The sequence below is a fragment of the Peromyscus eremicus genome, chromosome X (assembly GCF_949786415.1).
Source record: "Peromyscus eremicus chromosome X, PerEre_H2_v1, whole genome shotgun sequence".
Classification (NCBI taxonomy): Eukaryota; Metazoa; Chordata; class Mammalia; order Rodentia; family Cricetidae; genus Peromyscus; species Peromyscus eremicus.
Genome location: NC_081439.1, coordinates 81,251,228 through 81,275,610, shown reverse-complemented (window position 1 = coordinate 81,275,610; position 24,383 = coordinate 81,251,228).

The following is a 24,383-nucleotide window of genomic DNA, read 5'->3' as shown; positions in this document are numbered from 1 at the left end:
GAGCTCGTTTATGGCTTGACCAGAACCAGTAGATTCCCACTGTCCCCAACTACATCCTTTGCCTTGTGCCTTTGGAAAGACATGGTTAGATGTACCACCAAACAATAGAGTGAAGACAAGGAGAAGAAAGGCTTTCAAGAAGGTGCTGCAAGAGACTGTTTGTACTCTTCGGAAAGGCGTGCTGACGAACTTCAGTACACCTGAAATGCTGTCTGCAACCTAGGAAATGCGTGGTGAGGTACTTACAGTGTGTCAGGATGACTGAAGAAAGGTAGCAGAGAGGGAGGGTGTGAGTTGGAGGATGTAAAAGGAAGGGCAGAGATGTGGGGAAATGTTAACTGGTGGATCTCAGTGACCAGGTACGTGGCTGCATTTTATAGTATTCTTCCAACTTTTTTTGGTAAGCTTCAAATTTAAAATGTTGGGAAAACAGAAAAAAAGGGAAGGGTAACTGCCTTATAAATGGTTCCACCGAACACTGGGAAGAGGCAGTTGAGCTGTGGATTGGGTGATGACAAGAAGTCTTAATGAAATAATGGCCTTAGAAGGCTTAGATAGGGGAAAGGAAAAATGGGATTGCTCAGGGTGGGAACCTGAGTGAGAGGTGAGACAGTGGAATCAGTCCTACAAACTGAAAAATTGAGCAATGGTGAAAATAGACAGGAATTGGACTGAAACAATAGAATTAAAACTATTATTGACAATCACCTTCTCAGGATTTCTGTTGAAGTGAAGTTAGTATTCACCCTTCTATCTTCCCTCCACACAGATGCCTGCTCTGATGTATAAAATAAAGACTTAGAAAAGCAATAAATGATACGAAAGAATAAAATGCACAATGCTACCATCTAGAGTATCCACTGAAAATTACAGCCACCGTTGATTCTGACTTACTTTGTTTTTTTATTAGGAGCCATAGAGGAGGATATGCAAAACTACTTGCTATAGTTTAGCATTTAGGGACAAATATTTGATTTCTAAGTGAAATATTTCAAAATCTGACAAAGTCCTAAAATTTGATCACAATAGAAGGGTCATTTTGGCAATCATTTACCTAAAAATCTTTTGGACAGTAACTGAAATACTTAGGAGAAGAGATGGCCGAGGTCCCATAAATAAAAGAATTCATGGAGTTGTTGTGTTTCATTTGGGGAAGGATGATTACGCTCCCCACCCCGCCCGCTTTTCCTTCTGAAACCCCATTGTTTCTATTCTGCAGAGGGTCAGTGGGAACAGGCTAGGCTAATGGTAAAGGTGTGCATTCTCATCGGAATGACAGACAGTGTAATTTAGAGTTGTTAAAGACAGGCTTTTGAAGATGGTGAAAGTTTTCCACAGATGAAGTTGAAACGGATAACAAAAGCCCCAGGCTGAAGGAACATTGAGGACAAAAGCTAGATGGCATGGGGCACATTTGGAGAACAGGGATTAGTCCTGCTGTGTTAGGCATTTTGTTGCTGGGACAAATGTCAGAGAGGATCAATTTACGAGGACATATTTCTTTTCAGAGATTTCAGTTTGTGGTTAGCTGGCTATGGGCCTGAGATAAAGCCAAAATTCATGTTAGTAGGCCACGGGAGAGGAAAAATTGCTTAATTCATTGCAGCCAGAAGGGGGAGAGAGACCAAAGAGACAGCTCAAGATACCCTAGTGTCTAGATTGTGTCACATCCCTAGTGACACAAACAAGACTCCATCTCTTACTTTCTCCTCCAACATTAGGTAAAGGTCCTCGTGATTTACTTTCCTCGATTGGCTTCAAAAACTGGGCCAAGCCTCCAAGACATGAGGCTTTCATGTGTATGTGTTTGTTCCCATGATGTGTGATGTACACACATTGTTTATGCTAGTGTGTGTGTGCCAAACCCAGAGCAGGAGAACCACTGTCTTCCTTGACCACTTTGCGCCTTGTTGCCATTACACAGGGTCTCTCACTGAACTGGAAGCTAGCCAGTCCAGCAAGGCCGGCAAGCCACTGAGATCTCAGAATCTGCTTATCTCTATTCTTGCAGTTCTGGGATTCTGCCTGCCACTGCCCTCAGTGCTGGCTCACAGACATGAGTAGCTAGCTATGCACAGGTTTTTGTTTATGTGGATGCTGAGGATTTGAACTCAGGCCCTTATACTTGCAGTGCAAAGACTCGTTTCTACTGAATCATCTCCCCAGCCAAAGCCATGCGTCTTTGGGAGGACATTTTATATCCAAACCACACCGCATGTCTAAGCAGAATATGAAGTGCGTTAGGGGAAGTAAGAGAAAGAAGATGCACGTCTATATGTCTCTCTTCCTCCTAACCCGAGTTCTATCCTTGAGAGTAGAGGGGTTCATTTTTGGTTTCTCTTTAAGGGCCTAATAGAATACTTGACTGAGTACACAGTAGTCATTTGACAGATTTTGGTAAATTAGATTATCAGCTAATCTCATTGCATTTCCTAGGAGTGTGGCTGTCAGAAATAATCATGAGGGGAAATAATAGAGATATGACTATGGCACTTGAAATTAGGCAAGTCCAACTCTCAGCTAATCTCCAGAGCAGAACTTGTCAGACCTTAATAAGAATTACCAAGGATCATGTTAATATACAGATTCTGATTCACTGGTCTGAGGTGAAGCCTGTAATTCTACATTGCTAATAGCTTCTCTGGTCGTGTTTATTATTACTATTCTAAGGAATTATATATGGCATAGCAAAGATTTAGAGGGCCCTGACTCTCTTCTTGAAATTTTTAGACTTCCAAATTGTAGGTGATTGAGCATAAGTATGGGTTCTTCACCCAATATAGCTGATGAGAAAGTTCAGCTAAGATGCCTGATGAAAAAACTTCATGCTACTAAAATTGCTGCTGCATATCCACACTGGTGACATCCAGTTCAATTGGTAGCGTCATTTTACTTCTCAGACGAGTTGTCTAGTCCTTTTTTTTTTCTTTTTTGAAATAATTAGTCTTCTCTCTCCAAATACAGGCTTACCCCTTTGATTAATTCTATATGTGTTTCCCTCTGTGTTTCTTAGGTAAATCCCTCACACCAGGGATAGTCAAACCAGTTATTGCAAGTGTTAGTATATATGACTCATACTATATGAATAAGTGTGATAGAAATGACATAAGTTGTGCTTTTTATTTGTTAATAAATTTCATTATTTTTTCTTGCTCTTTGAGAAAGATAATCTATACAACTTTAAATAGGTTTGACCTATCACTTTGAAGGTCAAAATTGACAAGAAAGATCTCCATGATAATGATGAAATTGCTGTACATTTTGGATTAATCTGGTAAATTACAAAATGCTGCCCAGCCTCTTTTATCTGGAATAAGGGAGAAAGACTAGGATGCTGATAAACTACACAATTAATGTTATTGTTTTGAGAGATGGTAGTCTTACAGGTGAGATCAGAATACTTGGGAAACACTTAAGTCTAACAATGAAATATTCATCCTGTCTAGAATCTGGAAGTAAAAATGGCTACCTGCTTGGGCCTTCTCCAGACCCTTGGCCCATTTCTTCCTTTAGAGTTTAAGCCTCTAATCTGCCTAGATTCCCAGGAGAAGTTTTCAAGACCCATGAGCAATGTAACGTGAGCTTCTGGTATTTGTTCCACATAGGGGTGTACTCTCATATGTATCTGAGGGAAGAGCATATGTGTGTGTGTGTGTGTGTGTGTGTGTGTGTGTGTGTGTGTGTGTGTATTAACATTAAAATCAAGAACACAGAAAAAAGAGGAAATTGCCGGGCAGTGGTGGCGCACGCCTTTAATCCCAGCACATTTAGGAGGCAGAGCCAGGTGGATCTCTGTGAGTTCGAGGCCAGCCTGGGCTACCAAGTGAGTTCCAGGAAAGGCGCAAAGCTACACGGAGAAACCCTGTCTCAAAAAAAAAAAAAACCAAAAAAAAAAAAAGAGGAAATTTGTTTTTGTACGTTTATCCATTTTTATGTTCAATGACTAAGCTATCACCCCCATAAAGTTTGGAGACGTTAATTACCGGCATAGAAACCTGAAGCCACATCTATTCTCTGTGAGGAGAGATTGTGTTCTATGACCTAGAATGTTTTCCTTAGAAGCTCAGGACTGGAAGATGTCAAACAAAGCATTGGCTTTCTGATTCTTGGTTGTTTTTAAGAGATTTCTTTTCTCTAGTCTGTTTTGTTTTGCTTTCTTTGTCTCTAGATATACACATTCAGAAATTATTAATGAGTGTGTGGGGGGGTGGCACAATGGCAATGCACTTGCCTGGCATGCATGAGGCAGGGGATTCAATTTCTATCAATAGAAAAAAATTGTGAAAGAGATAAATGTGACTAAAATTCAAATATTACAGAAGTGAACATTCATTATATCTTTAAATCCAAGTTTCCAAAGTCAGCTTTAATTAGTAGATTGGTATAAACTCAGAAATCTAATGTGCATTTGAAATATGTGTATTTATAGATGATTTTTTTTTTGGTTTACAAAAGTTAGATTACCTCATTGTCTTAGTTAGGGTTTCTATTGCTGTGAAGAGACACCATGACCACAGCAACTCTTATAAAGGAAAACATTTAATTGAGGCGGTAGCTTACAGGTTCAGAGGTTTAGTTCATTTTCATCATAGTAGGGAGCATGGCGGCTGGAGTATGGTGGCATGCAGGCAGCTGTGGTTCTGAAGAATTCTACATCTTGATCCAAAGGCAACAGGAAGTGAATTGAAACAATGGGTGGTATGTTGCTCGAATCCTAATTGGTCTTATAATAAAAACTCGGAACCAGATATTGGGGTAAATGCTGAAAGATCAGAGAGACAAAGGAACAAGCCATAGCTACTTATCACCTGGCTAACTCCAGGAATCCTCTGATTGAGTGTCTCTGAGTCCTTAGCTGAAAGGGGTCCAGCTGAAAAGCTTTAGTTCCTGGGTCCTCACACCTTATATACCTTTCTCTGTTCAGCTATTTCACTTCCTTCCTAGTGCTGGGATTAAACGCATGTGTGCTTCCCAAATACTGATAGCAGAGGCATGAGATCTCAAGTGCTGGGATTAAAGATGTGTGCCACCACTACCTGGCTCTGTTTCTCTCCTAGACTGAGTCAATTTCACATAGTCTGGGGGGGGGGTTTGAACTCACAGAGATCCAGATGGATCTCTGCCTCCCGAGTGCTAGGGTTAAAGGTGTGTGCCACCACTGCCTGGCCTGTATGTTTAATCCAGTGCCTTGTTCTGTCCTCTGATCTTTAGGCAAATTTTATTAGGGCACACAATATATTACCACAGCTGTATCTTGAGCATATATAAGGCCTTGAGCATATATATGGCCTTAAGACCTGCCTCCACAGTGACAAACTTCCTCCAACAAGACCACACCTACTCCAACAAAGCCACACCTTCTAATAGTGCCACTCCCTATGAGCTTATGGGGGCCAATTACATTCAAACTACCACACCACACTCACATACATTTTTCTGTAGTATTTACTTGTTAATACAAGTGTTTGAGCCTCCCATCAGCCCAGATGCCTTTTCATATAAAAACATAGATTCTTCTGATTTTATGATTCCATAGTATACTATTATCCACTGTATTTATGATCCCATAATATGCTATTAACCATTCTCCCATGAACAGAATTTTCATTTTTCTACAACATATATGCTTGTACAGCATAATCATTTTACAGCAAAAAAAAATTCCTAGAAATGGAAATTCTAGGTCAAATTATTTGCACTTTCAGATGTTAGATTTTGTCAAATTTCACTTTATGATGGCTTAGCCAAATTAAATTCCAGTGAATCAAGTCATATTTAAGAGGTCTGTTTCCCAGAATCCTTTCCAATACTGATTAGTTAAGTCCTTCTACTTTTTTGCCAGTTTGAGAAATGATCTCTGGTATTTTACTGTATATATCATTCATAACTGGTGAGGCTGGGCATCTTTCCAAATCTGATAGTCCTTTATATTGTTGTTTATGAAGGACCTCTTTCTGTGAGGCATTGCTGAGGATAAACAAGCCATTTTTTTGGGATAGAGCTTTGTCTAGGAGAGACATTTTTAACCATGTTAACTCAGAAAAATCAAAATGACTTTTTAAAATTTTGTGATTTTTATAATCCAGTTACAAAATTTCTCTCTTCTCCTTTCTCCCTCCAAACCCTCCCATATGCCCCTTCTTGCTCTTTCAACTCCATGCCTTCTTTTTTTCATTTGTGGGAGTCCCTGTAAACACCAGGAATGGAAGAGTAATGATCCACGTGAGGCAAGCAGGAAGTCTGGTTCAACATGACTCAGTAGCTGGTGTTGGTTCAAACTTTGAAAGTCTGACACCAGGAAAGTTATTTTAGGCCTATATAAGTATAGTAAAATCTGGGGAAAAAAGTTTTCTGGTGTAACACAATCCCTTTTACACAATGAGGCATAATTACATTGAACCACCTCTCAAAGTGCATGTCACTTCTTTCATGAAAATGGGTTCTATAGATAGACTACTTGTTTTATCTTAAGGGCCTAAGGGAGGATCTGGCGTGATCTCAGTCATAAAGATAACAAAGAGGTCATCTGGGCTATCAACCACCTCTGGTTCTGTTTTGGGAGCCTGGAGGAGATCCTGATCATACAGATAGCACAGAGGTCATCTAGACTATTAGCCACCTCCATTCCCAGCCTTCCGGGCAGAAAACAGGTTATGCGTCCTGTTTTCCTGAGTGTTTAACATTCCTGGTTTTCCTAGTGCTTATCTGTGACCATAAGGACCATTGTGCACCCAGAATTCATTAATTGCTATCACATGCTGTCTTAGTTAGGGTTTCTATTGCTATGAAGAGACACCACAAAAATTCTTATAAGGAAGACATTTAATTGAGGGTTTACAGTTTCAGAGGTTCAGTCCATTATCATCATGGCAGGGAGCATGGCAGTGTGCAGGAAGACACGGTGCTGGAGCTAAGAGTCCTACATCTTGCAGGCAACAGGAAGTTGAACTGAGACACTGAGTGGTATCCTGAGCATAGAAAACCTCAAAGCCCGCTCCTACACTTTCTCCAACAAGGCCATACCCACTCCAACAAAGCCACACCTCCTAATAGTGCCACTCCCTATTAGATTATGGAAGCCAATTACGTTCAAACTACCACATTTGTATGTGGGTTAAACACTGGAAAGAACAATGTGTTTGCCCATAAAGGATACAAAAAGACCAACTTCAAGATCTATTCCTGAGACATTGAGTATTGGTGAAATTATTAAGGCCACTCCACGTAGTTAAAAGGGAGGTTTATTTAGTGGTGTAACTTACAAATCAAGTTTGTAAGGGATAGGTAACAGGGTCTGAGAAAGGTGTGGCACAGTCCAGCAGTGTTCTTTGGAGAACTCTACTCAGTCTACCTCCAGCGTCCAGGGTCCAGGAACCAAGAGAGCCCCCGCATCCAGAATTCGGGTCTTCAGCATCCTCTCTCAGCCCCGCCTTGTAGGCCTGACAGTTACCGAAGCCTCAATGGGGGTTGGGACTTCCAGGTCAAAGCTGGAATGGCTACCCACTACAATTGAGGCAATGGATCAGAGGAAAACATGGGGGCGTAAGGCTGCTGGGGAAGTTGGCAGTCAAATTCTGTGTATCCACGTACCCCTGGTATTGTTTAACAAGTATTCAAGAACTCTTTTTGTGGACTTACAAGGTGCTGTTCACCAAATATCTGATATTGAACAAGATCCTGATCTCTAAATTATGACTGACGGTTTTTGAATCTTTGGCCCATCTTGTAGAGCTGTGTGAAATTGTGCAAGTATCTTAATGTCCCTACAGTTCAATTTCTGTAAGTGTTACAGCTCAGATGGAAAGGTATCTTGGCAGCTGGGAGCCAAGGAATATCACAAAGTCACACTGCACAACAAACCTCACACAAGAGAGGGACTAGGAGGGTGACTGCCTCTTCTTCAGGGGGAGAAACAGCAGGGAACTGAGCAGGAGGTAGGGCTTATATAGAGTTTCTTGGGAAGTGGGTAGAACTTTTCAGGGTGGAGATTGGTGGGATTTCATGTCCAGAGATTGGGCTTTTTACTTTGTAGGGTGGGGGCAGGGTCCAGCCATTAGGGCAGTTAGAGTGTTCTGTGGGTAAAACCTGATAGTTGGAGGTCCTGAGGGACAGGCCTGGCCACTTGTGTGGCTTGAGGTGCTTACAGTTTCCTCTTTTGTAATGATAGTATTTGCCTGATATTTACTGAAGAGATTTAGTGAGATAATACACAGTCTGTAAACATTCAACAAGAATTGTATTTCCAGTTTTTCACAAATTAGTTCCTGTTTCCCACTCGAGATCAACATGGAGAAACTGTAGAAGCCAGAGAGAAATGAGTGACCAACAGCAGCAGCAACGAGAGCAGCTTTGCCTACAGCACCACCACTGAAGTAAACGCCTTAGCACTCTAGTTCTGTCTCTTTCTAGTCACCTTGAGGTTGACACTGCCTGTGTCGTGTCATTCACTGAGGTAATCACAATACTCCAGAATTCCTATGCATGCAAGTTCCTATACGAATAGGCTTCCCACGTGTCCTGCTGGGTGAGGAATTGATAAGAACAAGGATATACTAACCAACTGCTCTCTGGTCTTCAACCTCAGCTCTCCCCAGGTCCTAGTTTTCTTTCTATTGCTTCAATAAGGACTATAACAAAAATCAATCTGTAAGACAATAATTTAGTTGGCTTATATGGCCCAATCACAGTCATTGAGGGAAACTGAGGCAGGAGCTCAAGGTAGGAACATGGAGGCAGGAATTAAAAAACAGAAACTATGGAAGGACATTGCTTCCTGGCTTGCTTCCCATGGCTTGCTCAGCCTGTTTCTTATACAAACCAGGACCACCTGCCCAGGGGTGGTGGAGCCCACAGTGGGCTGGGGCCTCCTTCATCAATCATTAAGAAAAAGCCTCCACAGACTTACTAACAGGCTGATAGGATGGAAGCAATTCCTCAGTTGTGGGTCCTTCTTCCCAGACGACTCCAGTTTGTGTGAACGTGACAAGAAACTAACCAGCATACCTCCTTAAAACCCTTAAATCTGACCAATTACAACTTAATGTAACTGACCACTGGGACTCCTTCCTGAGTTTCCAGGAAATAACGGTGATGTCTGGAGATCTCCATTAAAAATAGAAAAATTCCCAGACTTCCTTCTTTGATATACATTATTAAATGCAGTAACTAATTCCCCTGGAAAAGAAAACTTAACAGACTTAGACTTCTGAAAGGAATGAATGAGTACTATAAAAGAAACAAAAATAGCTGGACAATCTACATCACCTACTACAATTATTTATATGATAAGCCAATTTATATTTTTCTATACACTATTGAGGCCATATTGATTTTTCTTACATGATTTTTTAAATTTCTCTATATCTGCTTGGATAGTTTGCATTGCTACATTTTCTTCACTGTCTTAACTGCTGGTAATTCCATTCAGTGAAAAGTATATTGCAACATACTTTTCAGCTCAGGTAAATTTTCATTTGGTTATTTTAGTAATTACTATTTCTTTGCTTATTATACTCACATTTTCCTCTAAACTCTTGAACGTATTTCACTAGCTGTTCTTTTTGTCTGGTAGTTATATCAGTTTTATCAGTTTGTCAGTTTGCATATTTTTCTGTCATGTGTCATTTCTTTTAGTTAGTGGTCATATTGTCCTATTTTGCTTGCTTGGGTGTGTTTTAGTTGAATACTGAATGTTATGGCTTTTTTCGAGTGTTCGGATTTTGCTGCCTTAGTTTAGAAAATGTTTAAATTTGTTTTGCCAAAAACTCGGGCAAGATTTTTCTCACTACTAGGGTGAAATCATTCTAGGAGCTCTTCTCAAATTCCTAGTGCTGTCATTTGGATTGGGTTTGAGTGTCCCAAGGGTCCATGCATGACAGTATTAGAGAACTTCAAGTGAGCCTCATAAGGAAGTTAAGGGAAGTGGTGATTTGAACAGGAATGGCCCCCATAGGCTTATATATTTAAATGCTTAGGGAGTGGCACTGTTTGAAATGATTTGGAGGTGTGGCCTTGTTGGGGTAGGTGTGGCTTTGTTGGAAGAAGTATGTCACTAGAGGTGGTTTTGGTTTTCGAAAGTCCAAGACAGACCCACTGTCTCTCTCTTCCTGCTGCCTTAGCTACCTCTCCAGTACCAAGGATGCCTGCATATCACCATGCTCCCCACCATGATGACAATGGACTAAACCTCTGAAACTGGAAGTAAGCCTCAATTAAGTGTTTTCTTTTTATATGAGTTGCTGTGGTCATGGTGTCGCTTCATAGCAATAGAACAAGGACTAAGACAAAGAATAAAAGTTTTCCCAAGAGCACTACTAAGGACGGAACAAGTCTGCCGACTCTTCCATTGCTTCTTAGTTCAAGACAAGGTAGCTTACACCATCCCACCATAATATGACACCATCCACCACCCTCAGCAGAGGCTGAACAGTGGATCTGCCTAGTATTAAACCTCCAAAACTGTGAGGAAAATAATTTTTTAATAAGTAGCCTGTATCATGTGTATTCCTCTCTCAATGAAAAACTAACTAATATGCCCAGGAGTTCAAAATTTCTCCACTCTGACTGATTGGAAGTAAAACATTTTCTTTCCTTGACTGGGTTCTAGGAATCATTCAGATTAAAGCTCCACAGCTGTTCTTTGCCTGCCTTCATTGGAGTTTTACTGTACGTATGTACAGCTCAGCATTTGCAAAAGTTCTGGAACTGCTATGTCAGTTTCTGGAGGTCTTTCTTTTTATGGCTCTCTTCTCTCTTTTACCTTGCCCTTCAGATCACAACTGCCTCACTTGCGTTGATTTCTTATCTATATGACATGAATCATCAAGATCACTTGATGTGCTCTACTTGAGCTTCTACCGTATTTTCCAGAAAGGGCCTCCAGGAACCAAACTGGCAAATCAGAGAAAAAGTACTTTTGTTTCCTTTATTTCAACTTCACAGCTCTATGCCTATTTTCTACAGTCTGAAAATAATTGTTTCTTATATTGTTGTCCAGTTTTTATGTTACCTATAGTAGAAAGGCAAGTCATGTGTTAGTTGTTACATTGTGGATAAAAGTGGAGACTCTAACACAAAACTATAATAATTTAAATGAAAATACAATGGATCGAATCAGTGGTAGGATGAATGCAGCTAACAAACAAAAATACATAAAGGTTAAAATTGAGGGACTTCACAAAAATGCATTGGGGAGAAAACAGAGAAAGAAATTATAAAAGAGAAGACAGAATTAAACATTCCAATTTCAAATAAAAGGGATCCGAAAATTGAGAAAAATAAAAAATAGAGCGAAATTACTGTTTTAAGGAATAGTAGAGATGAACTGTCTGAAACTAAAAAAGAATAAAAAACAAGTTGAAGACAGTCATGGAGTGTTAAACAGGAACAAATCCCATATGAGATACTCAAAATAAACATTAAAAAGAGAAAATCCTAATAGCATCCTGGAAGAACAAATAATATATCTACAGGCAGACAAGAATTATGTTGATCTCCAATGTCTTGATAGCATCACTGGACACAAAGGAAAAAACAGATAATCTTTGAGGGCAATGAATAAGAAATTCATAGAGAAAGAGCTTAGAAGGGAAGACAAATTGAGGGAAGGACTGAATTGACAATTGTCCAAAGCCTCATGATCAATTCCGTGGTCTTGTAGATATACTCTTTGGCAGAAGATTTGGCGTTATTTTTTTCCCAATGAGCATCATTTTCCTACAGTCAGAAAGAATAATTCCACTTTGCATTCATCTTATGTTTTAGACATTCAAATTGGTTTAATATTAATTGTCATATTTCCAGCTTCAGTAGACAGAAAGATTGGGTGCCCTTGTGTTCAAGTGGAATGTTTCCTATCGTGCAGACAGCTGAACAATACCTGTTAAGGCCATGCTGTTGGCTCGATCCAGATCTTGTCTACTGTGTTCCTTATTGTTCCGTTGCTGCTTTATCTTTAACATAGTGAAGCAGCATGAAAACTCAGTTGTGCTGGCTGGACTCTGACCTGATTTGTCAGATGCTACATTACTTTGAAAGATCTTTTGACTTGGGGGTGGGTATGCTGAAGTAAAATGCTAACTATGCCACCCCTGAGAAGTTTGTGTTCTGCTGTACTTTGTTTATGCACGATTATTGTCCTCACTTCTGAGATATAATCCAATAATGGAAAAAAAATTCTTTTCTCTCTTGGAGTTCTTAGTCATTTATATGAATATGGTTTTATTGGGATAATTATTGTAAATATAGTGCACATGAAGGGTAGCTCAATTGCACTTTTATAGCATAAATGTATGATAATGAATTTCATAGCAACTCACAGAGACCTTGTTGCCCTGAAATCTAGCAGCAGGAGAGAGATTACTGTCTGTCATAGGAATGAAAGATAGGCACAAACTCCTCCTCTAATTTTTGCTTCTCTAAATATGAAGTGTCTTTTTCCCGTGGAGCTCATAACAACCCTTCATGTTGTCAGGTATACGTGAGTGTTCTCTTTAGCAACTATACGAAGCTTTTAAAAGACACAGCAATGGAACAAAAGACACATAGCATTTTACCAAACTGGTCAAATGCTGCAGTCCAAAGGTTGACAACGCAGAGGAAATGGGTCCATGAGAGGACACTTCTCTATGGCAAGGAGAAGAGTTACAGAGAAGGCACTCTGATGTAAAAGGCAGTTTCCAGCTTTCTGACTATTTATTCATTTGTGCCTTCAAAATGCGTTCTGTTACCCACTTCACTCTCCTCAGCAGAATGTGCACACCTTGTAAGCATGAGTCGTCACCTAGCCTCCTGAATCTTAAGATAGAAATAAGTGTAGATGGAGCCTTAATTGTATGTTGGCAAATTTCAGAACTGCATGCATCATCCTGTAAATAAAACTCCTTTGAGACTTGATCTGATAGTGAAGTGTAAAATGGAGATCTTAATGTTAAAAAAAAAAAAAAAAAAAAGGTACTTCGAGTTGGCCAGAGAAAAGAAACTGTATGTACCAATGAATTTGAAAACTCTGTCAGGAATAACTCATTTATATCCTAAGACCCTGGCAACTTTAAGATTAGTAATTCTGCTTTATACTTGAAGCAGTGGGTTTTTTTTTTTTTTTAATAAGAAACCTTTGGATATATGTTTAATCGCTAGATTCCAAAGAAAATGTAAAGGTCTTGCAGAGCCTGGCTAGCAGTGGAGTTGCAGGCGGAATTGCCTTTGGGGAGATAATGTCATTGTCAAAGTTCGTCTTTGAGGCCTTGGGCCTTCCTTCTTACTGCCTCCTTTTCCCTTTGTGGTCTCCCGCCTCCTCCACCATCACCGATCTTTACTCCCTGTCCTTTAAAGACTCCAGTAAAACCTGGACTCTTTTACTCTGTCTTCCTATCAAAATCTTCCCTGAGGAATAGTTGTAATGTAGTCAGCTAGGATTCAGTATGGATTTAAATTAACCTTTCCTTTACCTCTAGTTATGGAATTCAAGATTTTCCCCCTTACAAAGTAATTTTGGAGAACAGTGAGAATGTGGTGTCTGTGTGTGTGTGTCTGTGTGTGTGTGTGTGTGTGTGTGTGTGTGCGTGAGTGCGTACAGATTTTTGAACATGTAGACCTTAGTTATATCTTAGATACTGATAAATGATGGTACCACTCACAATACTTAATCCAGTGGCAACTGTACCTAATGGCAGTTCAGTGAGGGTTCATTAATTGATTAAGTGGTTTTCTACTTCTACCAATAAATCTTTGGCCTTTAAATGTTTTCCTTGGCGTTTCAATGTACCTCAGGTGGATGTTGTTTGGTTGGACACGTTATGAAATCTGGTACCACACTGGAGTTTGATAACGGAAAGGGTTGCAGTATTTGAGAAGATTGGATCTTGAAGGATAATTCCATGAACAGGCTCAGGACAGAATCAGAAAGTTAAACAGACATATATGAATCTTCCAGAATTGAAAACTGTCGAAATTGCTGAAAGATTAGATCATATTAGTCATTTGCTGTAAACCTGCTCTGGCTGCACCTTCAAAGAAGGGCTTATTTCCTGACTGTCAGTCAACTGTGGCCTGATTAGAGGGAGCAGGAGCTGAGGAGGCCAGAGTCTGGCACTGGAGTCATTTCTAATGTGTTTTTCTTTCGCTTAAAACACAGCAGGAAAAGTGAGTACAAGATGGAGAAGAGATTTATATTTTCCCCTTATTGCTCTATGAAGCTTATATTTCCACTAAAAAAAATCTTTTTACAGAATGCTCTTGGAAAAACTGACCCCCAAATTGAGCCTTACTTGGGGAATTTGGGATAGAGCTTTCTGGCAAGGTGTAGATTTGAATGTGATTAGCAGTTAAGTCCTGTGCTTCTTAGCTTCTGCTGGCTGGCATTCATCATACCCCAACTCAGATTTCCCTGCTTCTGCTGCTACTACTAGAAACATCCCAGCTACTGTGGAGACATTTTCTGTCACATTCTTGAGCCCTTCCTCATTTACATTTGGGAGTATCCTGGTCACGGTGCACAGAAATCAATAGTTTGATTTCCCACCCCCAAGAACTCCTGGGAGGAGGGACTTATGGTTGAGCTCAGAAATAGATACCAGTACCCTAATATAAGGTTTTTACTGACATAAGGTCAACTCCAACTTTTTCATGGGAACTAATGGTAAGTAAAAGAGGGGCACCTCTTCTTTTTTTTAGTAAAAGATTTTGTCTTCATTGCTAGGCAGCTTTCCCCCCCTTCCACTTCTATTCCTCAGAAACCCTACGGTTGCTCTGCCTTTTAGTCTTAAAATGGTTTGCAATTGGTTAAGACTATAATGGCTAATAAGCAATCACTTCCACTCCAGGGCTGTCAAACCAGTCCTTTTCAACTCTGCAAAATTTGTTTAGCAATTAAAATAAAAGAGATATGAGAGCTCACATAAACGTGTAAGTGACTTTACCTTTCATGTTTTTGCCTGGCTGTAATTTGAGATCCTTTTAAAACACCAAGCTTTTAATTAAGTAGAATATGTAATTATTCTCTTAGAGAGGAAGGACAAAACACTCCCAATGGCCTGTCTAAAAATCCCTTTGCCTAATAACAGCTTCCTCCAAATTAGAAAAAAAAATGCCGATTATGAACAGTATGGGGTAGGACAATAAAATCAGGGGAAATTAAGAATAATAACATTTCTGTGACACATTATTTGAGGCTCTAAAAAGCTTATAAACAGCTTTTTAAAGGTACATTTGGAAAGATAAAAACTCATTGCATTCAAGACTCAATAAAGCAAAGTGGTAATGGTGAATAGTCTTAAAGATCTTTCAATAAGGATTACTGGTATGGCCAAGAAGTTTGCAGCATTATTTGAAGTAAAATTTTATATGACAAAGTTCAAAATCCCATTACTAGAAACCTCAAACAAGTATCCAAATGAATAATACAGATTTCTTTTAAACAAGGACTCTTTAGCCAAAACTTTCAAGAAATTGTATTTTTTGCAGAATAGGGTATATAAAAAGATAACCACCTTCTATTGTTTTATTTTTGTAGCATTTCTAGTGTACTGTGTGTTCATATAGATTAGACGCAACCTTTGAAGCCTTTTACGACTACATTGCTAGTCTGGACTGATGCCATTGATGGTTGGAAAGATGACTTCAAGCCCCGGCAATATCTGTAATCTTCAAATATTGAATTTTGTTCACTAATGTAACTTACTATACTATACTCACTAAGGCAGGAAATTGGACTCATAGGATTTTGAGTAATACATTTTGAAAAATAATAGGATTTTCAGGTTAACTCCTAGCTATTCAGACAAAAATAGTCAGACATAATACTTTATTCTTAGACTACATGAAGATGGACCATGCTGGTGTGAAATTGTATTGAATCTAGTTAAAAATTATTTTCTGTATTTTGGAAATAGTTCTTAACTTTATTTTCTTTCATTCTTTGTGTTTTTTATATCATGCATCTCAATCCCAATCATTTCCTGTCCCTTCGTATCAACCCTCTGCCCTTGCTACTTCCCCACAAAATAAAATGCAATAAAATTTAAGAGAGAAAAAAGGAAAAATCTCATCATGGAAGCTGTAGTGTGACACAGTGAGTCAAGAACTAAACACTTATGTCCATATATCTTTACATGCAAGTGTTCATTGCAAAGAGTCATTGGTCTGGTTTGAGGCCTCTGGTTTCTGCTACACTATAGATGCTTGGCCCTCACTGGGACTTCTTTTGGATATTCTGTTGTTGCCCTGCGTCGGAGATCCTGCAGCTTTGGGTCTACAGGTCTGGCTCCTTCACAAGCTCCAGCAGATCATAGATGGGGTGGATGTTGGGGTGGGCCAACTCATAGCCCTGGTTCTGGGCCTGGGTAGTTGCAGGGTTAGTCAGCCTGCCAGCTCACTGCCCTCCCGACTTCACCACCAGGATGAGCTCTCCAGCATTTTCCTGGCTAGTTCACCCCTTGCAGAAACAACCAAGGGGGCAGGGCTAGTTCTCATGCTTTCACACCCTCAGGGTCAGCTCTCCCACACCTATACCTTCAGGACCAGCTCTACTGTGTTGCCCAGGCGAGGAACAGGACCCACTTTCCTGAGAGCTCCCGCTGGTGAAGGACAGGGACAGCTCTCCAGCTCTTATGACCTCAGGACAGCTCCCCCACCTGACACAGGCAGCGAGGGGCGGGAGGTGGGGTAGTGGGGAGGGCGTCTCTCTCTCCCTACCATGCAGTCATATGGCAGATGAGAGCCAGGGCCAGATCTCCTAGACTCATGTTTTCTGGCCGGTTCACCCTGTACTCCGTTAATAGGATCAGCCTTACTGTGCTGCCCAGGCGAGGAGCAGGGCCCACTGACCTGAGTGCTGCAGCTGGTGAGGGGCAGGAACAATTCTCCTGCTCTTATGACCTCAGGGCCAGCTCTCTCACCTGCCTCAGGCATAGAGGGGTGGGAGGTGAAGTTGGGGGGAGAGCATCATTCTCCCAGCCACGCTGCTATATGGCAGATGAAGGGCAAGGTCATATCTCCCATGCTCAAGTTCTTGGGACTGGTTCACCCATGCCCTGTCAACAGGGTCAACTCTGCTGTGCTTCCCAGAAGACGTGCAGGGCTCACTTTCCTGAGTGTTGCAGCTGGAAAAGGGGAGGGTCATCTCCCTTGCCAGCTGGAGGTGGTAGGGGCGAAGGGAGGAGGGAGTCTTTCCCTGGCCCCCATGACTACGCTGGCTCATCTGCACCCCTGTCTACAGGGTCAGTTCTACTGAGTAGGTCTCATTCTCCCAAGTGCTGCAGTTGTTGAGGGGTTGGGAAAGGTTCACCACCTGCTGCAGGTGGCAAGGGGCGAGGGGAGGAGGGCATCTTTCCCTCACCACGCTACCACATGACAGATGAGAAGGGCATGACCTGCTCTCCATTCTCACACCCTCGGGGCCAGCTCCCCTGTGCCCCTGCAAACAGGGTCAGCTCTATTGCGCTGTCCAGGTGAGGTGTTGGACACTTTTTCCTGAGTGCTTCAGCCAGTGAGGGGCAGGACCAGTTCTCCTTAGCGTTGCAGTCAGTGAGGGGTGGGGCCAACTCTGTACAGCCCTGTCCTCTCGGCCTTCAGTGGTATCAGGAACCATGGACATCAACATAGACTGAGGCTGCATCAGGGCCATGAACCCAGACATGGGCCCTGGCAGCAGCCCAGGCCCAGACATCACCATGGCCCTGGGTGGCAATGAAGTCATCCACATCAACCCGCTTGCTCCTCACTGCTTTCACCTCTTGAGATATGCCTCTGTACAAAGGACATGAACTGTTCTCTCTCTCTCTCTCTCTCTCTCTCTCTCTCTCTCTCTCTCTCTCTCTCCCATACCACACCATACATTTGTTCACCATAATAGTGCCTGTCTGCCCCGCACTGTATTTTCTCCTTGGAGCCTTGGGCAGACCTCCTGGGACCAGCATGTGGGTCTCTTTTGTCCCACTCAGTCTGTCATGGCCCTGGGCAGGACCATGCGTCCTCCTAGGAGATGGAAATGGTTTTATTTTATGGTAAATCTGTGATACCAGCTACTGCACTGAGTCACATTATCCTTTTTTTTTTTTTTTTTTAGACAGAGTCTCATTATGCAGCTCAGGCTGACTTCAATCTCATGATCCTACCGTCACCCCCAGAAAAGTGTCTTACACAGGATAGGTGCTTTCAATACATATTGTTTGAATTTGAGTGAGAAGAAAATATCCCCTGTATACCTTTGCTGTATTCAACTTTTTTTTTTTGCTAATTGCTACTGATAATTTCTCTTTGCATCCCTCCTATTTAGTGAATCATTTGTTTCAGTGGAAGACTTGTATGATCTAGGACTTCATTTTCACCTCTGAGTTTCAAATTGTAATTCTTTGAGTTTACAATGGATTACCATTTCAAAAGCCAGGCTTTGACGAAGTTGAAAGCTCTCTTTATATGCCCAAAACAAAATATAGTAGTGTGAGCACACTGCTTCCCTGCCAGTCAGTCATTGTGTAGAGAGTGGGGAGCTGCTAACTTAGGAGAAGGCACTGACACAGGGAATCAAATGCTATCGTGATGCTCAGAGGAGCTTGTAATGTTTGGGGAGGAAGACGTCTTTGCTTATGGTGGTGGGTGACTGTAGCTGTGAAACCTTTGGGAGATGGAGACTTGCTAGAGGAAGCACGTCACTGGAAGCAGGATTTGAATGTTTGAGGTATCACTCCACTTCCTTCTCGTTCTCTGACATGTGATTTCATTTGACGATGTGAGCGCTCAAATTCCTGCTCTTGCTGCCATGCCTCATAGTTGTTGACATGTCTCTCTCATCCATGGTGAACTCTTGTCTTGCTGAAACAATAAGCCTAAACAAAGGCTTCCATAAAATAAAGATGGCAACTTCACACTCCATACCATTAAGGTGTCTGATTAACTTTCCTGTTTATAAGTCTTGGAAGGGGAATCCGTGTGGGATTCCATATCAACCAAGACTAGCTGTAGTAGAGTAGAAATGGTCACAGTGATGTAAAAAAACTGAGAGAGCTGGGGGCCATTTACTGGGTCCTGGAGAGCTATAAGGAAGGCATTAAGTTCCCACATGCCCTGGTAGGGGGATATAACAGTAAGAAAGGAAAGAGTACTAAGAAGTCTGGGATTAGCAAAGGGATGGAGAGCTATGTGCTAAGAGAATAATGACAAATTTCATGGTTATTAGCAATAAGTCTCAGGAAGACTCCCCAAATGTCAGATGCTCCTGAAACAATCTGCTGTAGACACCCCTGTAACACCTACAATGACCATCCATAGTATGGAAATTCAGTGGAGGACATAGAGGAACGAGAGAGGAACATGCGGCAAAATCTCCCTCTCACAGGTACATCGAGGCTGCACATTGTACCGTCTGGGAGAGGAGTTGGGAAGACATTTTAAGAAGGTAGAGTCAGCCCTAGTGAAAAGTTTTAACTTTAAGGTGACTAGAACTTAGCTTGATCAATATTAGGGGTATTGAGTCTCCTAAGCATAACAAAATAGTAAATAGAAAATCTAGTTGCTTCTTTGTAACCAAGTCAGAGTTTATAAATTTGTATTACAACAGATGCAGCCTCAAATACTTTAAAGAGCAACATAGGGTTACAGCAGCCTTTTCAAGTCTTCATATAAATTTATTCTGAGAAAAGTGAGAATGGGAGTAAAATGACAAGGGACAAGTTCTAAAATGCAAATTTATTTGTAAGTAGTTAATGCCTTAAAGTAGTATGTTAGTACTAAATTGTTGGTTAACAAATTAGTCATCTGTGAACACCTCAGCAGGAGTGTTTATAGGAAAATGAGGAAGGCTAGATATATTGGCTATGTTGGATAAAGAGGAATTAAATAGTGGGTTCACGGTTTACATTATCTGGAGCTGCTCAAGCATAATCTCGTGGTTCTAACCCATTGTCAACCTCTGGGACACAGGAGAGAATTGCTCTACATTTTTTTCGCTATTATTGAGGCAATGACTTGAAGTAATTGAGAGCATCCTCTTTGGAGTCAAATGGGCCTACGCACAAGTATAGCTACTGCTATCTAGATTCAAAATACTACCTATGTGACCTTACTAGATGCTCTGAGATTTTGGCTTCAAGCATTTTCATGGGGAAAATACTATGTACCTCAAGGATATATTGTGAGGAATAAACACAATGTGAAAACTTCCAAAGACAGTGTCTAAATTGTGGGAATTGGTAGTATATACTTATTTTCTTTCTCTAGTCAAATCACACTAGGCATCTCCCCTTTGTCTTCTCTATCACTTTTTATATATATGCTAGAAGATTGATCTGTGGCAGTTGATGATGATTCACAACGTACTGGATTTACAATCACTTGTATACCTCTGGCTATATGTGGAGAGGACCCACAGCTGAAGTTTAACTGAAAAGGAAGATTAACCCCAAGTGTAAGCAGAACCATCTTACGTGCTCAGGTCCAGGAGTGAATCAAAAGGGAAAAAAGGAGACAGTGGGCTGAGCATAGCATTTATCTCTTGCTGCTTCCTGACTATTGATGTAATGTGACCAGTTGATGCATATTTCTACCACCATAGCTAGAACCGTTGTTGGTGACATGCTTTCCTGCCATGATGGACTGTATGCTGTGCTCCAGAGAACACCTTCCCCAGACCCTGCGACCTACCTATCCCTTCATTTGTAAGTTGCGCCACTAATAAACTTTCCTTTTAACTACGTGGAGTGGCCTTAATAATTTCACCAATAGTTCACAGAGCCCTAGGTTATTAAATGGAAATTTAAGTGTCAGAAACAAGCTATCTTCTCACAACTTGTTGGCCAGGGAGGCCCCTGAGGCTCCAGGACAATACAAGCAGTTGCCACTGATGTTGGTGGTACACGAGATCTTATTGTTGGAGGCACCATACGCTCCACAGTTGCAAGACAAAGTTGGAAATGAGCTGGAAGCTTCCTTCCTGCTGGCTAGCCCTTACAGTACTGCAAGGTGCTATGCAAATTTCTGAGGGAAAATTGTCATCAAGAGTCTTTGACTTGTTCTATTAATTAATTAATTAATTAATTAATTAGAAACAGGATTTCTCTGTGTAGCCCTGGCTGTCCTGGAACTTGCTCAGTAGACCAGGCTAGTCTTGAACTCATACCTGCCTGCTTCTGCCTCCCAAGTACTGGGATTAAAGGCATGTGGATTGACTCATTCTATTTTTGAAGACTTGTATTAATTGCACAGTTTTTTACTTTGTAGTATAGATCCAATGAGGGGTCAGTTTGATCTATTGAAAAGAAGACTATGATAAAGGTCACAAGACTTGGATTTTTTTCTTTGTTTCTACTGCAAACTATGAGATTGGACAAGTGACATGGCTTCTCTGTAGGTCTCAGTTCTTTAAGATGAAAAAAATGTAGTTAAATGACTTCCAAGGTACTGTTTAGTGCTTACTCCATAGTGACTAAAATTTTCCCTAGAAGAGTTGAAGCAGACATTCCTTTGATGTTAACTCACTTAGCTTTCCATGCAGGGAAAATACACTGATACATCTCCCAACCTTTCTTAAGCAAGGAGGGAGGGAGGGAGGGAGAGAGGGAGAGGGAGGGAGGGAGGGAGAGAGAGAGAGAGAGAGAGAGAGAGAGAGAGAGAGAGAGAGAGAGAGAGAGAGAGAGAGAGAGGTGTGGGGGAGAGATCTAGAGCAGAAACCATTAGAAATGACAAGTGAAGCTTTTACAACCTTCCAATCAATCTCTCTGCCCTCAGATTGGCAGATTAAGGTTCTTGACATCTGAATGATTTATTATGACTTAAAGTCCATACTTACAGCACTTTGGCTTGATTTCTTCACAACAACAGGAGGCAATGGAAGGAGACAGATGATAGGCAGGGAGCAACAGACCAGTTCCTGAAGAAATGGAAGATTAAATTTTCCCATATGCCCTTGTAAGGAGTGAGGATGTTTTGTTGTTGCAATTGGTTTTGCTTGGATAGCTCATGAGAGTAGGAAAAATAGACAGGGAAAGGAATATCTAGACATATGTGGATTAAAAGGAGAACCATCAAGGGAAATGTAAGAGGAGAGCTTGGAAGTAAGGAGGTAAGCTATGGGTTTAGGTCTACTTTGTTCTAGTCCAGTGTGCAGTGAACTTTACACAGACGAGGATGTAGGTATTTTCTTCCTGAACATCTGAGAGGTTGTAGTTTGGTGACACAAAATCACTGTGCCATTTTATATAAGGGACTTGAACATCTGCAGATTGTGTCCATAGGTATTCTCCTGCAGATAACAAGAGACAATTGTATTTGCTGTAAGACAAGCAATGTTCTATGTGCTGGAATACAGTGGTGAGCAAATGAGATGAATCACTGCTGTCACCGAGCTGACTTCCTACCAGAGCAGTCAAGACAAAAGTAATAAAGTCTAATTTGTTAATAAAGCATTATGAAGAAGATTACAAAAAAGAATTGACTGCAAATGCATCTCTGGGAAAGTAACATCTAACATAAGCCTAGAATGTCTCAGGAGGTGGCTTACAATATTAAGAAGAAAGGACATTTCAAACAGGTATAAAGAATAGAAAGGAAGCCAATGTAACTACAGGGAAGGGAGGGGGAAGAGTAAAACCTCACTGAGCTGTGTGCTTCTAATTTGTTCTTTTTTTTCTGTATATCTCAATAAATTTATGTCATCATTCCTTAACAATCTCTAGAAAACATGAATGAGGGATAATAATAGAGGTTTAAGGTGGTACTCACTCCCCATCAAAGAATTTCTTTTGCAGCAGATAGAGACCATTAAAGAAAGTCTCAATTAGTCATAATTTAGAGAACTGATCTTGCAGTGCCCCATTTTAGTAGATACATCTACAGCACAACTCTTACATTGAAGGCTTGGGGAACACTGAGGAAGAAGCAGCGGCACAAACATTAGGACCAGAGAACCAGGACTGGATATCTGTTGCAAGATAATGCTTCTATATATGACAGGGAAGCTGCACCCAGGAAATCTTTACAATATCATTGCCTTAACAAGATCTTAAAAATAATATCACTAATTGACATGCCAACATGGACGAGGAATACCTCACAAGGCTTCACCCCAAGAAGAAGAACTACAGGCAGCTGGTGGTTGCTGAGAGTGGGAGGATCGGTCTTCTCCTGGGATGAGTGCCCTGACAGGTTAGCAAATACCAAGATGGGAGCCCTACAAGACATAGGAACAATCCTAAATGGTCTCAGTAGTTTGTATTTAGAAATGTGTATGTGTGAGAGTGTGTGCAAGTGTGTGTATGAGTGAGTGTGTGTAACAGTGTACGTGAGAGTGAGTGTGAGTGTGTAAGAGTATGAACGTGTATGTGTGTGAGAAAGTATGTGTGTGAGTGTGTGAGTGTAAGTATGTGTGTGTGAGTGAGTATGTAAGAGTATGAATGTGTATGTGTGAGAAAGTATGTGTGTGTGAGTGTGTGTGAGTGAGTGTGTGAGAGTGTAAGTATCTGTGTGAGTGTGTGAGTGTGATTGTGTGTAAGAGTGTGTGTGAATGTGTGTGTATATGTGTGAGAGTGAAGGTGAATGTGTGTGTGAGTGAGTGAGTGTGTGAGCAGGTGTGTGTGTGTGTGTGTGTATTTGGATGATATGGTAGGGTTGGGGTGATATGCATGATGGCAAGATGAGGAAGATCAGGAAAGTGAGTAAGAATACTACTAGCCACCTTTAGCAAACTTCTATCCCATAGTCTCCTGTTTAGGGACCCTTAGTTACTTTTCTTTGGTGTTGAGAAAACTGTTGTCCACCTGATGGTGTTACTCTAGAAGGAACTGCAGCTTGCAATGAAAATGAAAGGAAGAGGTTTGCATGGCTTTGACTCTTGCATAGGCAATTCCAGTGAATGCACAAGACATATTTACATGATGCTGGAAAGCATTTACATGATGTTCGAGTCACACAGCTTATGAATAAGAGATTGTTTTTTCAAATGAAAACTGAGAATGCCAATTTGATTCTCTAAGTCAACCCAAGGCTGTGAGGACAGGGTATGTAAATAACTGACTCAATGTAAAAGGCTTTCTCCTTGTAGTGAAAAATATATGGAAAAAAAGTAGTGAAGGAAGGGCTCTTCTTTTCCTTTCCAAATTTCATACTTTATTTATTTATTTATTTATTTATTCTTCTCTCATATATTACATCCCAACTGCAGTTTCCCCTCCCTCCTCTCCACCCAGTCCCTCCCCACACACCCCTTCCCCCAGATCCACTCCTCCTCCTTTTCCTTCAGAAAAGGACAGACCTCCTAGGCGTATCAACCAAACATGGCATATCAAGTTATAATGAAACTAGGCACATCTTCTCATATTAAGGCTGGGCAAGGCAACCCAGTATGAGAAATAGGGTCCCAACAGCAGGTAAAAGAGTCAGAGACAGCCCCTGCT